Source organism: Cucumis melo, chromosome 9 (genome assembly GCF_025177605.1).
Source record: "Cucumis melo cultivar AY chromosome 9, USDA_Cmelo_AY_1.0, whole genome shotgun sequence".
NCBI lineage: Eukaryota > Viridiplantae > Streptophyta > Magnoliopsida > Cucurbitales > Cucurbitaceae > Cucumis > Cucumis melo.
Window position 1 is genome coordinate 10,332,718 of NC_066865.1, and position 18,222 is coordinate 10,350,939.

The 18,222-nt window shown below is 34.1% G+C and overlaps 1 long non-coding RNA gene across 1 annotated transcript; it reads left to right on the forward strand.

Annotated features, from left to right (window-relative positions):
• The first annotated feature begins 16,440 nt into the window (after window positions 1–16,440).
• LOC127150829 (uncharacterized) lies at window positions 16,441–17,176 on the forward strand. Its single transcript, XR_007823422.1, has 2 exons — window positions 16,441–16,554; window positions 16,957–17,176. It is a non-coding gene; the product is annotated as an uncharacterized LOC127150829 (long non-coding RNA).
• Window positions 17,177–18,222: the final 1,046 nt, after the last annotated feature.

Below are 18,222 nucleotides of genomic sequence, written 5' to 3' on the forward strand. Positions count from 1 at the left end.
GACCAAACCTAAACGATTGTGTACCAAACAATCGTGTAACCTGCTGCTGCTACTACTACTACTACTACTCCTACTACTCCTACTGCTGCTGCTCCTACTACTACTACTACTACTGCTGCTGCTGCTGCTACTACTACTACTACTGCTGCTACTACTGCTCCTGCTGCTGCTGCTCCTGCTGCTGCTGCTGCTGCTGCTGCTGCTACTACTACTACTACTACTCCTACTACTCCTACTGCTGCTGCTGCTCCTCCTCCTCCTACTACTACTACTACTACTACTACTACTGCTGCTGCTACTACTGCTCCTGCTGCTGCTGCTGCTGCTGCTGCTGCTGCTACTACTACTACTACTACTACTACTACTCCTACTACTACTACTCCTACTACTACTACTCCTACTACTATTACTACTCCTACTACTCCTACTCCTACTACTCCTACTCCTACTACTACTACTACGACTACTACTACTACGACTACTACGACTACGACTACTACGACTACTACTACGACTACGACTACTACTACGACTACTACGACTACTACTACGACTACTACGACTACTACTACGACTACTACTACTACTACGACTACTACTACTACTACGACTACTACTACTACTACGACTACTACTACTACTACGACTACTACTACTACTACGACTACTACTACTACTACGACTACTACTACTACTACGACTACTACGACTACTACGACTACTACGACTACCACGACTACTACGACTACCACGACTACTACGACTACCACGACTACGACGACTACCACGACTACTACGACGACTACTACGACTACTACTACGACTACCACGACTACTACTACGACTACCACGACTACTACTACGACTACCACGACTACTACTACGACTACCACTACTACTACTACTACGACTACTACGACGACTACTACGACTACTACTACGACTACCACGACTACTACTACGACTACCACGACTACTACTACGACTACCACGACTACTACTACGACTACCACTACTACTACTACTACTACCACTCCTACTACTACTACTACTACTGCTGCTACTCCTACTGCTGCTGCTGCTGCTACTGCTACTACTACTACTACTACTACTACTACTACTACTACTACTACTACTACTACTACTCCTACTACTACTACTCTACTCCTACTACTACTACTCCTACTATTACTACTACTCCTACTACTACTACTACTACTCCTACTACTACTCCTCCTACTACTACTCCTGCTGCTGCTGCTACTCCTACTGCTGCTGCTGCTCCTACTACTACTCCTACTACTACTACTACTGCTACTACTACTACTTCTACTACTGCTCCTGCTGCTCCTGCTGCTGCTGCTGCTGCTGCTACTACTACTACTACTACTACTCCTACTACTCCTACTACTGCTGCTACTCCTACTACTGCTCCTACTACTACTACTACTACTACTACTACTACTACTACTACTACTACTGTTGCTACTACTGCTCCTGCTGCTGCTACTAATAATAATAATAATAATAATAATAATAATAATAATAATAATAATAATAATAATAATAATAATAATAATAATAATAATAATAATAATAATAATAATAATAATAATAATAATAATAATAATAATAATAATAATAATAATAATAATAATAATAATAATACTAATAATAATAATAATAATAATAATAATAATAATAATAATAATAATAATAATAATACTAATAATAATAATAATACTAATACTAATAATAATAATAATAATAATAATAATAATAATAATAATAATAATAATAATAATAATAATACTACTACTCCTCCTACTCCTGCTGCTGCTGCTCCTGCTCCTGCTGTTGCTGCTGCTGCTGCTCCTGCTCCTGCTGCTGCTGCTCCTGCTGCTGCTCCTGCTGCTGCTGCTCCTGCTGCTGCTCCTGCTACTGCTACTGCTCCTGCTGCTGCTGCTCCTGCTGCTGCTGCTGCTGCTCCTGCTGCTCCTCCTCCTCCTCCTACTACTACTACTTACTAATAATCCCAATTCATTGAGCCTTTTGATACAATCAAATAGAAAGCCCCAAGGGCGCCATATTCTAGGAGCCCAAACTATGTAATTGAAGAAATCCTCCTCTATCTCTATCTGTTGCGGGTCGAGGACTCCTTCCCCTTCTTCAAACTCTGATTCGTATTGTTGATAGAGAAATCTCTGATCAACGATAGAACAAGATCCATTTTGTATCATATCTAAGGGATTCCTGGGTTCGGGCCGAAGAAGCAATGTCACTCGATCATTATCAAATCGACTGCAATCTTTTTCTGTCTGTGAGGATCCCAACAGAGCGCCTTCTACTTCTAATAGGCCATGAACTAGATCAGAATCATTCTCAACGAGTCCATAGATCCCATTTTTTTCATCGGGTCCGGGTAGAGACCAAAGGTCTTGAACGACCAATCCGGCAGAACAAATCAAAACATAAAGAAGTATCATTAATTTCTTCATGCTCGTTTGAATAATAATAATTGTTTATTGTTATTATCTAATTTAGCAATATTAGCATTAACATTTTCAATTTTGCAAATATAGCAACTTTTTAATTTTGGTTTATATTTCTTATTTTATTCTTTTTATTATTCCAAAATTGCCCTTCTTTAGTGTTTTCTCTTCCTCTTTCATTTTTCTTTATTGTTCTTCTTCATTTTTCGTTTTCTTCTTCTCTTCTCTATCGTTCTTCTTCACCATTTCTCCTATTCACCTACTTCTCTTCTCCTCGTCTTCTTCTGCCTCTTCTCCACTGTTCTTCACCACCTTCCTTCTCTTCTCTCTTCAGTTTCGTTCTTTTAGATTTCTCCCTCTTCGTCGACTTCTCTTTTTTTTATCATCTTCTCCTCGTCGTCTTCTTCTATTCTCCTCATTTTTTCTTCAGGGAAAACAAGAATTATGTATGTATTTCTTCCCCTTTTTTGAAGCTCTAATTTTATTTCTGTAAATTGCTCATATATTATTTATTAAAATTAGGGCTACGATTAATTCTTCCTCATCTTTTTTATTTGTTCATAATATCTTTTATCGAAAGGAACTTTGTAGATCAGTTTGGTTTTATTTAGTAACGTTCGGTTCTATTTTTTTTATTTTGTATCAGTTTTTTATATCAACGATATGATATACTTATATTATATGTATTAGTTGACTGATATACTTACTACGTGTTTTTTATTTTTCTAAAATTGTTGCAGTTCATTGTAGTTACGGTTAAATTGGCAGTAATTGTTTTTCAAAGTGGTCAATGGGATGAGCAACATTACTACGTGGATTTCAAAACAAATTGTGTTTTGGTTGATGGAGCGATATCATCATTTGATTCTTTTGTGAACTTGATTCATACTGAAATTCAGGTTGAGTCATGTATTGAACTTTCAGTTTTAATTTGTTGACTATAGGCGATAATGATGTTAACATGTTATTAAGATTGTAAACATACCATAACAACTCTATCGACAATACATAAAGTGTATCATGCTTAGTGCATCAGGTGTATTTAATTAATTGAGTGTATCAATAGTGTGTATCAACAACATATCAAGTGTTTCAAACTAATAATATGTATCAATGAAGTTTTGCAAGTGATTAAGTGTATTACATCTATCAAATGTATTAGCAAACAAACAAGTGTATCAACGATATATAAAGTGTATCATTCTTAGCGCATCAAGTGTATTTAATTGATTAAGTGTATCAATAGTTGAGCAAGTGTATCAACAACATATCAAGTGTTTCAAACTAATAATATGTATCAACGAAGTTTAGCAAGTGATTAAGTGTATTAAATCTATCAAGTGTATCAGCAAACAATAACAAGTGTATCAACGATATATAACATGTATCAATGATATATGAAGTGTATCATTCTTAGTGCATCAAAGTGTATTTAAATGATTGAGTATATCAACAGTTGAGCAACTGTATCAACAACATATCAAGTGTATCAAACTAATAATATGTATCAATAAAGTTTAGCAAGTGATTAAGTGTATTAAATTTATCGAGTGTATCAAGAAACAATAACAAGTGTATCATTTTTAGTGCTTCAAGTGTATTTAATTGATTGAGTGTATCAACAACATATCAAGTATTTTAAACTAATAATATATATCAGTGAAGTATTAGAGAGTAAAAAAAAATGTACAAGCAGTACATCAAATCAGGTGTATCGACGGTATATATTAGTGTATCAACAGTATATATTGGTGTATCAGCTGTATATATTGGTGTATCAACCGTATATATTGGTGTATCAACCGTATATATTGGTGTATCAACCGTATATATTGGTGTATCAGTAATGACTGAAGGGTAACTTCGTAATTTCGTAATTTTAAAATGCAGGCTGGGCTTCAATTTTGCTATTTTTGCAAATGTAAAAATGATGTGCTATGGGCCTAATTTATGATACTATAATTGTCATATTTGCAAGAGCCCCTTAAATCAATCACCTCTCTCCTCATGAATTATCTTATTTTCCAAACAATTATAATTATATTCCGTCATATAATTAACTTTACTTTTCCGTATTGATTATTTATACATAACTAAATAATAATATTATATACCACCAAAAATCAAAATTATTAATTAAATATATATATCCATATATATATACTTAATTAAATCGAATTCTACCAAAACCAACTTTTCTCTTCAAGATCCCAAATTAGCTTAAATTCTCAATTCTTTTAACCAACCAAATCTTCTTCAATAAATCAGTTATTTTAAAATATTATAAATTTCAACATGAATTGTCTTAATCCAACAATTAAATTTTAGCTTCAATCATTAATATAACACACCTAGATAATTTAACATAATTAATAAAAACTCTTTAAACATTTGGGATGTTACATTTCTTTTTTCCCAGTAGTTATATTCCAATATATAATTATCATTTTTTCTTTTAAATAAATTTAATTTCTTCTCTTTCCTTATTTACCCAATCATATCAACTTTTCTCCACAATCAATATTTATCTTTCTCCAAATAATTAATTATCTTTTATAATAATTAATGTTTCACAAATAAAATTATCTTTACTCTATTCCATAATAATTATATATATAACCACATATACATATAATTATCAAATCTCTAACCAAAAATTTCACTCTTCAATTTAATTAAATAAACACCTAAATTATTTAATTAAATTCAATCTCAACAACACCAAAAATCCAATTCTACTAATTAATTAAATATTCAACCAAAAAATATTTAATTAACTCTAATTCCATAAACTCATCAATTCTAAATCAAATATTTCAAATTAACGCCCAATAGTTTCGACATAATTAAATAAAATTAAGTTAATTAAATTCAATATTATTTTAATTTTTAGGGCGTTACACTTTACTATATAATAGTCTTTACCTAATCCTTTCTTTTGACATATGATAATCTTTTTTAAGGCTATTATATCATGTATGCATATGTATATATATGTATGTATATAGCTTTAATGTTATAAGAAGCAACATTTTAAAATACAAAATTCATCAAATGTTGACGATTATATAGCATCATAGAATTGAGCTTCATCTTTGAACTTTTTGTATGCCAAGGTACCATTTCATCCATCTACATAAAAAGTGAATGACATCAATTTGGCTCCCAAAGCCATCTAAAAGGTATCTAAGTATCAACTTGAATCTTTAAATTATATAAAAAGTGCATAATTGTCATTTTGACTCTCAAAACAATCTAAGAATACGTGGTTCATTAATAATCAACAAATTAACCATACAAATAATATATTAATATAAAATAAGATGTTGGACAAAAAAATCAAATTTGAACCAACTTTCAATTTAAACAGCCTACACTAAAAAAAATATACAAACTTTAACTAAAATTACCATAATGAATACATAAATTTGACCAAATTGTCCATGTATAAAAATTGAGAGGTGTATTGGTGCACAAAATGGAAATTAAGTGAATGTCCACTCAATACTCTTTTTACAAGTTCCAAGATCTCAAATTCAAAGTTAAAACAATCTCAACATCATATACTCAAATGCAATAAACTTAACATTAACACTTATAGACATAAGAACTAAATTAAGAAAATTTATCAAACTAAATCAACCAAAACTTTACCAATGAAGTTAATTATCCCTTTACCCACTCCTACACTGACATCAAACTCGATGTGTAAAGTACAAATGAACTTAATATCAAACTTTTTACTTAGTATCTCCTACAATGTTACACTACATTCTTCGAAAAATTAGAACAATCATGCATGTTAACACAATTAATGATGTTCATTCTTCTATTTGAAAACTACCAAATGTGTAAACAAGCCTAGAAATAAAGGAATGTAGTTAGGGAGAATTTCTGTGATGTTTTGCATTTCTTCGAGACTTGTTATTTACCTCATGGAGTTAAATGCTATTGCTATTACTCTCATTCCTAAGCGGTGTGGAATTGAGCGAATGGAAGATTTCAGGCCTATTTCTTTGTTGTATTGTGATCTACTAATGTATTTCTAAGATTTTGGTCGATAGGTTCCGTGTGTGGCTTCCTTATTTTATCAGTGGTAATTAGTTTGCCTTTATCCCTAGAAGGAGTATTCTTGATAATATTCTACTTTGTTAGGAGCTTCTTGGAGGTTACCATATTTAACTTTGGTAAGCCTAGGTGTTCTATGAAGGTTGATCTTCAAAAGGCTTATGATTCTGTTAATTAGGACTTTATGTTTGGCCTGTTGATTGCTATTGGCACTCCCTTAAGGTTTGTGAGTTGACTTAGGACCTATATTACTTCCCCGATGTTCTCTATTATGATTAATGGCTCTTTGAAGGGTTTTTTTCATAATAGGAAAGGTTTAATACAGGGTGATCCTTTATCTTCGTTCATTTTTGTTACGGTGATGGAGGTTCTATCTCGTATGCTAAATAGGCCTCCCTAGAGTTTCCAATTTCATCAGTGATGTGAGAAGGTTAGTTTAACTCATCTAACCTTTGTTGATGACCTTATGATTTTTTATGTTGCTGATGATTCATCTTTGAGTTTTGTTCATGAGACACTTTAGAAGTTTGGTGAGATTTCGAGTTTGTTTACAAATCTTAAAAAAATCTCTATGTTTGTTGTAGGGTTAGTAGTAAGGCTGCTTCTCTTCTAACTGGTAGTTTGGGTTTTGTTCTAGGACAACTCCTTGTTCGCTATCTTGGACTTCCTTTACTTTCCGGTAGGCTACGACCTACTAATTTTGCCCCTCTTATTTAGTGTATAACAAGTCGTCGAATTCATTTTTGGTCTGCTAAAGTGCTATCTTTTGTAGGTAGATTGCAACTTAGTCGTTTTGTGTTGTGCACTTTTCAAGTTTACTAGGCTAGTGTGTTTGTACTACCCGCGAATGTGCATCATGAGGTTGATAAAATTCTAAGTTCTTATTTTTGGAGGAATAAGGAAGATGGTAGAGGGGGTGTTAAGGTGGCGTGGGTGGAGGTGTGTCTTTCTTTAGAGGAGGGTGGGTTTGCTATCCGTGATGGGCCTTTTTAGAATACTACAAGTACTATGAAGATTCTTTGTTTGTTGCTAGCGAGTTCTGCTTCTCTTTGGGTGGCTTGGATAGAGGCTTACATACTAAAGGGAAGGTCATTGTAGGCAGTTGATAGCGAGGTTGGTTGATCTTGGTGTCTTCGAGCTATCTTGCATAAGCAAGATAGTTTGAAAGCACATGTTCACATGGAGGTGGGGGATGGTAGGAGGTGTAGAGTTTGGCTTTATCTGTGGTTGTAGGGAGGTCCTATCCTTAAGTAGGTTTGAAAGAGGTTGCTTTATGATGCGGCGAGTTGGATGGAGGCTAGACCTACTGAGTTTCTTGGTCCGGATGAGGAGTGGAGGTGGCAGCTTGTTTCTATGGAGTTAATTTATTTATGGGATATGGTTCAGGCTATTTGTTTGTACCTTATTGTTAGGGATAGGTGGATTTCGGTTCCTGATCGTCAGGGTGGTTTTTTATAGTGAGTGTGTGGGATACTATCCATCCTCGGAGCAGTGGGGTTTGTTGGGCTGGTTTTTGTGGGGTGGAGGGAATGTTCCTAAACATTCCTTTTGTGTGTGGTTAGCCATTAAAGATAGGTTGTGTAGGTGGGATAGTTCGATTCTGCTGTCGCTCAATCTTTGTAGGGGAGATGTCGAGTCTCGTGATCATTTATTCTTTTCGTATCCTTTTGGGTGGGATATTTGGTCTTAGGTCATTCAGGTTATGGCTTGCTCTCATAAGATTGGGTATTGGGGGGTTGAGTTGTGTTGGATTTGTCATCAAGGTATTGGAAAGGGTTTGAGGAGGAAGCTGTGGCACGTTCTTAGTGTGATACAACAGCGAACCCGAACTATCCCACCTACGCAACCTACCTCTAGTACCCAACTGATCTTTGATGGCTAACCAAGCATAAAAGGAATGCTTGGGAACATTCCTCCCACCCCATAATAAACTAGCCCAATGAACCTGAACACTACGAGACTGAATAGTATCCCAACCACTCTCAATAAAAAAACCACTATAACGACCAGGAATCCAAACCCACATATCCCGAGCACTAAAACACGAACAAACAGCCTGAACCCTATCCCACAAATCAATTAACTCTATAGACACACCTGTGACCACCTCCACTTCCCATTCGGACTAATAAAATAAAAAAAATCTATCTTTCCACTAACACACCACATCATAAAGCACCCTCTCCCCAACCTGCTCAAGGACGAACCACCCTGTAACCATGGATCAAGCCATACTTTACACCACCTGCCATCCCCCACCTCCATCCGAACATATTCTTTTAGACTATCCTGCTTACGTAAGATATCTCGAAGACACCATTTTGCCCCTTGACCCAAGTTGGTAAGAAAATCCAACATTTTGTTGGATAATACCACTAACTATTAATGGGCTAAGTGGAGGCTCATGGTGATGACACCAAGCCCACTAAAAGAAAATGGAATGGTGAATAAATCCACTAATAGTTAGTGGATTGTGAGGTGTTGGGCTTTGGTGATTCAATTACATGCAAATTTTGCATATAATTTGTTTATAAAATGATAAGTTTTTCAAAATTTTAAAAACTTTTGCCAATTTGATTTTCACTTAAAAAAATTAAAATCATCTAAAGTTTTTTTTCCTAATTACCTTTCTAAAATTTCCATTACTCTCTCACTCAAATCCTTCTTACTTTGGGTCCCACAACCTGATTTTTCGTTTGGAGGATAGTAGGTGACTACTAGTGGTGGTCCAAGTTTGTGATCAAGAAATAGACGATTGTTTCAGAACTACAATGGTAAATCTTCTCCTAAACCCTAATTCCTTTTAGTTTAGGGTTGCATGTTAATTAAGTACAATTAGGGTATTTTTTTGTTTTTTTTTTTTCGTGCGTATGTCAATTTTCTATCATCCCAAATTGTTACAAAAATAATTAATTTCCAACTCAACCAATCCATCACAAGAAGTCAACTGGGAGCCATTTGAATCAACCATAAAGAGAAAAGAATTACGACCCATACGAGAACAAACAAAATGATGGAAGAAGGCAGTATTCTGATCACCAAGCTCCGACCACTAAATCCTGGACTTCTGATGCAGAGAGGCTTCCTCCAATCTAACAGCCACCCAAAAGGCCTCAATGGCCAGACTTGTTTAATGACTCAAAACATCAGACACAAGATTCCACTCAACCTTTCTTTAAGCCCTATCCATGGACTCTTTAGCAATACAAACCTCCTCATTAAGGTGTTGGATATGCCTACAAAAATGTCTATGAAGGGCAGGCTTGAGGTTATGTAAATTCCTCATGAGACCACTAATGGAGAAACACCCTCATAGTGAACCCAAACCAAAGAGACAACTCAGTAAAGAATGGATTCTCCACCCAATGGTTAAAGAATCGAAATAATACCACCCTTCGACTCTACTGAAAGCTAGAATAGAATAAATTAGGGGAATGATCTGAAATACCCTATGGAAAAACACTAACCCTCGAGTTAGGCTAAGCAAATAACCAGTCATCATTCACCAGAATATGATCAAGACGGCGCAACACACCAGACCCATGAACTTTACTAGTCCAAGTAAACCAATTACCCTGCATCAATGGCTTAACTAAGTCAGCATCATGAATAGCAATATCAAGTTCCTCCATATCACTCAGAGCAGAAGACCTTCTAAAAGCTTCATAATACAATCTACTAACATTAAAATCTCCCATGACGACACCCGAACCCGACCAACCAGAAGTAATCTCAACTAAACGATTTTAAAGCAATCGTTTCTCAATATTACTATTAGAGGCATACACATAGAACACCTTCACACTAACACCAGAATGCATATCAGTTAAAGAACCAATAACAAACTACTCATCCACAACACGAGGCGGAAAAGCGAAGGGACTTCGGTTCTACATCACCAAAATGCGGCTAACACCACTGTTGCTGTAACTACAAGAATAACCCCAAGAATCACCGAACCTCCTAGATACTTGTCCAAAATTTGCTTCAAGACCACTAGTTTCTAAGAGACAACAAAACCCCATAAAAGACAAACCTAAAAAATCAAACACTGCCTTACACTTCACCTAGTCATTCAGACCCCGCACATTCGAAGTACACCAACTAATCATGGGGATCATAAAAAATATGCATTCCCACAGACCACCCTCTGAATTCAAACCACTCAAAATAATAACACTATCATTCACTTGTAAGGGAGGTGGAGATCCATCCACAAAAGATAAGGCCAATTTTTCACCCTCTTCTAGCTCTAATAAACTGCTAAAAGAGTTAGGCATAGTCATCTCCAAACTTTTACCACGATCTCTTATAGAAACCAACTCCCTCTCTTTACGAGTCACAAGAGTAAATTCATCTTTTTTACCTACCTCCCTCTCCACCTGAGTAATAGACCTATCTGGAGAACTTCGTATTCCACCTTCCTTTTCTTCAGAAGAAAGAAAGGGGAGCAGCATACGTAAAGATGTACGATGACTCTTCTAAGAAACCTAAAGGTACTATGCATAATCTCTTTGTGAAAGAAAATATATATTCTTTTTTTCTCAAAAATCCTTTTGGTTCCTACAAACCAAAACTTTTATTACTCAGAGGATAGGTTGGTTTTTTTTTTTTAAAAAAGGTAATATTATTATATAACAACAAGATGGACCTCATAGCCTGAGGCCAAGACACTAGAGTAGTAAACGCTCATAAACACAAGAAGAACAACCAAAGCACCAAAAGAAAGACAATAACAACTGAAAAATAATTCCACAAATCAGGAGAAATAAAAACAACATGAAGTGAACAACCCAACAACTCAAGGACAAGCAGACAAGAAAAGAAAAGAAAATAAGCTAGATAGATCTTGAGCATCCTCACACCAAGGTATATCACGAGCACAAGTCCGAATAAGTTGAAATAGGATAATGGGCTCATAAGCCTAACCACCATGGAGACGATGATTACGCTCCTGAAAGATAAAGTAAATCGTAGCACACTAGAGAACATGCCATAACTTCCTCCTCACACCCTTCCCAATACCTTGACTACAAATTTAAGACAACTAAATCCCCCAACCCCCAATCTTGTTAGAGGAAGCCATAACTTGAAGGACACGAGACCAAATATCACATCTAAAAAGACACGAAGAAAACAAATGATCACGAGACTCAAAACCCCCCCACACAAAATGAACAACTACAGAACCAAACTACCCCACATACGCAACCTATCTCCACTACCCAACCTATCTTTAATGGCCAACCAAGCACAAAAGGAATGCTTAGGAACATTCCCCCGCCTTACAATAAACCCGTCCAACGAACCCAAACACTACGAGGATGAATAGTATCCCACACACTCGCGATCGAAAAACCACCCTAACGACCTGGAACCTAGAGCCACATATCCCTAACACTCAGACACGGACAAATGACTTGAACCTTATTCCATAAATTAGTCAACTACACCCATGACCACCTCCACTCCCCATCCGGAACTATAAACTCTGAAAGTCTAGTCTCCTAACAACTCACAACATCATAAAGCACCCTCTCCCTAAACTGTTCAAGGATTAAACCACCTTGTAACCACAGGTCAAGCCATACTCTACATCGCCTACCATCCCCAGCCTCCATCTGAACATGATCTTTCGGACTATCCCACTTTCACAGGATAGCTCGAAGACACCAAGATCAACCAACCCCACAATCAACTGCCGATAACGACCTCCCCTTGTGACTCCAATTTTCAAGTGGTGACTCCAAGTAGTGGTGACTCCAATTTTGGCTATTAGTAGATATAGAGTCGACAACGAGAGTAAGTTCCTTTTTCTTTGTATTACTAACTTTTTTAAAGCATGCTTAGCTTTTAGGTTTCGTAATTTTTCCAATGCCCTGGTTTTTATAAATTCCAATTGAATATGAGTTTGATGGTTCTAATTAATCACTTCCATTGCAAAATGTTTTTATCTCTACAATTTAGATCGCAGATATTGTTTCATGGGTATAGATATTAAATGTCTAGGATTTTGTCTGAGTTTTAAATGTCTGGGATAATTAATGTTTGTGTTTAGATATGCAGAATAATTAGTGTCTGAAAGTTAAGAGAATATATTTGATTTACCAATTTGTATATAAAATCCAAAACTAAATAATTATTTAATGAAGTGGAAGAGAACAAATAATGTAGTCATAAATTAGATGAATATTATTAGTTAAGTATTATTTAAATTATATTTATTTAATAATTAAATAAATATAATTTAATTAAAATATTAATAATTAATTATAAATCTTGTATTAAATAGTTTTATATAGTTAAAATAACATAAAATATCAATGATAGATGTATTAGTTAAACATTTATCGAGTATAAATAATATATTTATATTCAATAATTAATTAAAATTAACAATAATGATTAATTAATATTAATTTATTAATTAATCAAGCTTCATTCATTTCTTAGGTATAAAAATTCCACAAGTTTGGATAGCATTAGAAAACTCATGTCATGTGGGTTTTAATGTTTCCTGAAAAACTCATGTCATGTGGGTTTTAATGTTTCCTGAATATTAGTATCTTAGGTTTTAACATCTAAATTTGTGAAACAAACAATGATAATATTTGTTTAAAATCCCACGACAATTCTCGTGAAACAAACAAGCCCTTAGATATTATTTAATATTCTTGTCCATGAAACAAAACTAATAATTAGACTAGTTGTAAAAGAAATGAACATAAAAGCAACCACTCCATATAAATGAAAGTCGTAAAAATATTAGATCTTACCTTTTATATCATATACGGTGGATCAATGGTAAAAATAATATAAATGTTGTCTATCATTAAGGGGGTGTTTGAGGTAACGAATAAGTTATTATAGTCTTAGGTTATTATTGTGAAGTCCAAGTTCAAGAGTAAAAAATGTGATGAAGAAGGAAGTTAAAGAATACCTAGAATGACTCATTTTAAGGAAGAAGGATGAGTTATGGCTAGTCGACAAAAGGAAGGGTAGTACATGTAATACAACTAGGCGATGTGCTAAACAAGTTAATGTGAGAAGGGTTGTTTAGTAAGCATTTTAAGTTAGGCTAGAAAGAGCTAGGCAAAGAAAAGAAAGTTGCAAAGAGAAGTGACAACAAACACTCAACCATTTATCAAGTGTGTGAGCTAGGTGAGGAGGAGTTAGTTAAGTGTTAAACCTAAGTGATTAGTCAGCTAAACAAGTGTTAAGCTTGAGTTAAGCATGTTTAGGGGAAATATTAGACCTACATGTGTAAGGCGTTAAGTAGGAGTTGTCGATCTAAGATGAGTTTAAGGATGACTAATCTAGTTTAGGATTTGTATAAATAGGCCTAGTGAGTTCAAAGGAAGCACTAGTGGAAGCTCTGCCAAAAAGACATTATGTGAGGAAAAGAAGAAGAGTGTTAATTAAAAAGGGGGTTAGGATAAATCATTTTAGCTTTTGCTGAGTGATTCTTCCAATGAAAAGAACATAGATTTCTAGAGCTTTTCTTTCAATGTCAAGTCATGTTATGTTATGTACAAAGAAGAGCATGTTATGTATATATTTTTATTATGATTCATAAGAAAAGTATGATTGTTTGAAAATTTGTTTCGAAGTTAAAGTACTCATTTTATGATGCTTGAATGAAATGCTTGTATGTGAGTAAACCATTAGCTTTATTCCTATCATTAGCTAGTTATTATCTACACATAAAAGTAGTGGCAACCATGCATTGAGTGGTCCACATGGTAGAAGGTCGCTGGATGTGTTGAGTGGTCCGCATTTGAGCTAACCACCCGAGTAACTGGAATTGAGCAAGAATTCTCTATCGATGTTGATAGTGAAATGAATGATCACAGTAGTCTATGCATACAAAAGGTTCAATTAGGCGAAAGGAATAAGTAGAGGCTAATATAGTGTTTATTGTTTAGTGCATGTTGAGGCATTGAGAAGTTCTTGTAAAATGTATTTATGCATGTACTTGAAATCATTTAAATACTTTGAAGAAAACACACTCACACTACTTAGACACTTAAACTTCAAAGGCTTCTCTTCTTCTTTTTCTTGCATAGTCTTCTCGCGTAGACACTTTGGCAGCACTTCAACACTTAAACTTTTCTCTTCAAATTCTAAAAATAACCATGACTAATAATTTGGCTGAAGACGCTTATTTATACTAATCCTTAAACAAGCTTAGTCACCCTTAAGTTCTAGATAAGTCACCACCTGCTACTTCTTAGTGCTACACGTGTAATTTTAAGATTTAACTTAATCATGCTTAACTTAAACCTTACACGTGGCCCATTAAGTAAATTAGGAAATTTCTGAGAAGTTTCCTTGTTTCTTCTCACCAAGTTCCATTTCGCGAAGAACTCTAATCTCCTAACCTTTTAAAAGTCTTCTTACATAACCTTTCTCGTGGACTAACCAACTTCTTCTCGTGTAGATCACCCAAAACGCATGTTTCAGGACACTTAGTCAAATTTTACTTCTTGTCTTAACTACTAGTTTTAACTACTTGTCTTAGTTACGAGTCTTATCTACGAGTCTTAACTACGGGTCTTATATTGGGGCTGTCCAAGTCGCATTCACATCGGGAAAAGCAAGGGAGGGACGCATTCCGAGTGGGGATGTGACAATTATACTTGAGTTATAATAGTTTGTGTTTGAGGGATGATTATTTTACTTTGGGTTATAATAGTATGCATTTGTGGTGTAGATTATTTTTGTTTAAGAAGAAAATAGTAAACAGTGTAGAAAATGATAAAAAAATTACCAATGTCAAATAGTAAAACCTATAGCAAATAGTAAATACTGTTGCAAATTGGAGGCTTTGAATTAGTGTTTATTGTAGTTAATTGAGAATTTTTAAATAGTGTTTACTGTAGTTAGCGGTGGTTATTATAGTCTTGTATAATCCTCATCTTAAATGGCCCTACTAGTTCATAGACTTCAATAATTGATAAATTTCTATCACCAATAAATTTACAATATTGATATAAAGATCTGTAACTTTTCACCTGCTTTAATCTAGAAGATGCTTAAAATCGTGCCATATTTACATTCTTAGTAGACTTGTTATTATTTTGTGTTAAATTACTACAATAACATGAATAAAGAAAACCAACTTGCAAAGAGAGATGTTCACGACCTCGCAGGGACCCACCCCAAACAAGATGGGGAATCCCTGAATACACGGGAAATAGGAAAGGAGTGAGGATTATATTTTTCCTGTTGACATTTCGGGATAGGGGACGAGGAATACATCCCCTGACCCACCCCGAAATATATATGTATATACATACATATATATTTATATATGTATATATGTGTTTATATAATATATATTGTGTTTAAATATATATTTATATGGTGAATTTTCATAAATATAGCAAACTACTAAAATATTTACGGCCCGTGTAACAAAGCCTATAAAGTTAACTATTTTTTAAATATTATAGGTTTACCTTTCCGTATTTCTTCTCCCATCCTCTTCGATTTTTTCTATTGTCTTTCTTCTTTTCTTCTTTTTTTCCAATTCGATTTTCTTTCCATCGTCTTTCTTCTTTTTCTCTTTTTTTTACGTCGTTTAGATTTGGGTAACCAAATCTGATTTCTTTCAATCATTTTTCTTCTTTTTTTTGCTACGATTTCTTTCTATCGTCTTTTTTCTTTTTCTCTTCTTTTTTTTATCTCATTTTGATCAGGGTAACATAATCTAAAAGATTACAGAATCTTGAAAAAAATCCTTTAGATTAAAATAGCCTAATCTAAACGATCGTGTACCAAAAGAATTTAAAAAAAATATTTAGCTAAATCCAAACGATCGTGTAGCAAAGAATCTTGAAAAAAATAAAAGATCATGTAAACAAATATAAACGATCGTATAGAGTGAAGCGGTCGATTAAGGTGCCCACGATTAGTAACAAGCTAGCAGATATGATGATTATTCATGGAGGAAATATGGCCAAAAGCCAATCAAAGGTTCTCCACACCCAAGGTATAAAAATATGATTGCTTTACTTTTCAACTTATTGTGTTGATGTTGCTTATTTCTTTATAGATTGATATTGGTTTTCATAATAATGTTATGTAAAAAAATGTTGATCATTCATTTGGCGGGCAATATTATGAGCTAATCAATTACAAGAGTTCATAGGTTGCCACATAAAATGTTTTTTTTTTTGGGAAAAGGATTGTATATGATTGCATCTATGGAATATTTCTAATAATAGATTGAAGAGATTTAGGAAAGCCTGATGACTGAGGTAGACTAAAAAGAGTTATGTGGATTGGGGTGTGAATATAAAATCTTAAAAACTTTTCATCCTTCTCTGCAATTTTAGTACTTCAAACAGCTTTGTTATTCTATATAAAGGGTTTATTTGGATATTGTTTGTAGATAATTGAAGTCATATCGGGTTGAAAGCTAAGCGATTGTGCAGAGATTGCCAAGCGACCGTTGAAAATTGAAGACTGAGAAGGCATTTAGGATTTTTAATTATTTAATTCTTGTATTAGAATCTTTTTTCATGTACTATTGTAGAATGTATATACATAATATTAAGATTTTATTTTGTGTATTCAAATGTAAAAGACAAATATTATAGTTTCTAACATAATATGAATTTCATTGATTTGTTGGCGTGTGAAAAACATATTTATCTACATTGATCCAATGTCGGTCTATAGGACAATAATGTGACAATTAAATAAAAATAAATTTGTAAAAATGAATCCAAAAACTAGGCTTTAATGTCGGTTTTAAACCGACATCAAAGTTCAACCGACATTAAAGGGCTTCAATAACACTATCAAAGATGTCGGTTGAAAACTGACAAACCGACATTAAAGAGGCCTTTAATGTCGTTTTTAAACCGACATTAAAGCCCAACCGACATTAAAGGGCTTCAATAACACCATCAAAGATGTCGGTTGAAAACTGACATTAAAGGCCTTTAATGTCGTTTTTAACCCGACATTAAAGAGGCCTTTAATGTCGTTTTTAAACCGACATTAAAGCCCAATCGACATTAAAGGCCTTTAATAACGCTCACAAAGATGTCGGTTGCCAAGTGACATTAAAGGCCTTTAATGTCGGTTTTAAACCGACATTAAAGGCCAAAATTCTTCTAGTGCGTGTACCAAAATAATCTTGAAAAATTTCGTTAAACCAAATTAAACGATTGTGTAACCAAATTAAACAATACAATTGAAAAAACAAATCATCTAGATTCGACAAATATTTTAGGTTTGTCTTTCCGTATTTTTTCTCCCCTCCGCTACGATTTTTTCTATCGTCTTTCTTCTTCTTTTTTTTCCACTTCGATTTCTTTCCATCGTTTTTCTTCTTTTCCTTTTTTTTTTACGTCGTTTAGATTTGGGTAACCAAATCTGATTTTTTTATATCGTCTTTCTTCTTTTCCTCTTTTTTTACCTCGTTTAGATTAGGGTAACAAAATCTAAAAGATTAAATAATCTTGAAAAGTCCTTTAGATTGAAGTACCAAATCTAAACGATCGTGTACCAAAGTAATCTTGAAAAAATTTGTTTAACCAAATTAAATGATCGTGTAACCAAATTAAACGATACAATTGAAAAAATAGATCATTTAAATTTGGAGTGTGTATAACCAAGTCTAAATGATTGTGTACCAAATATATTATGC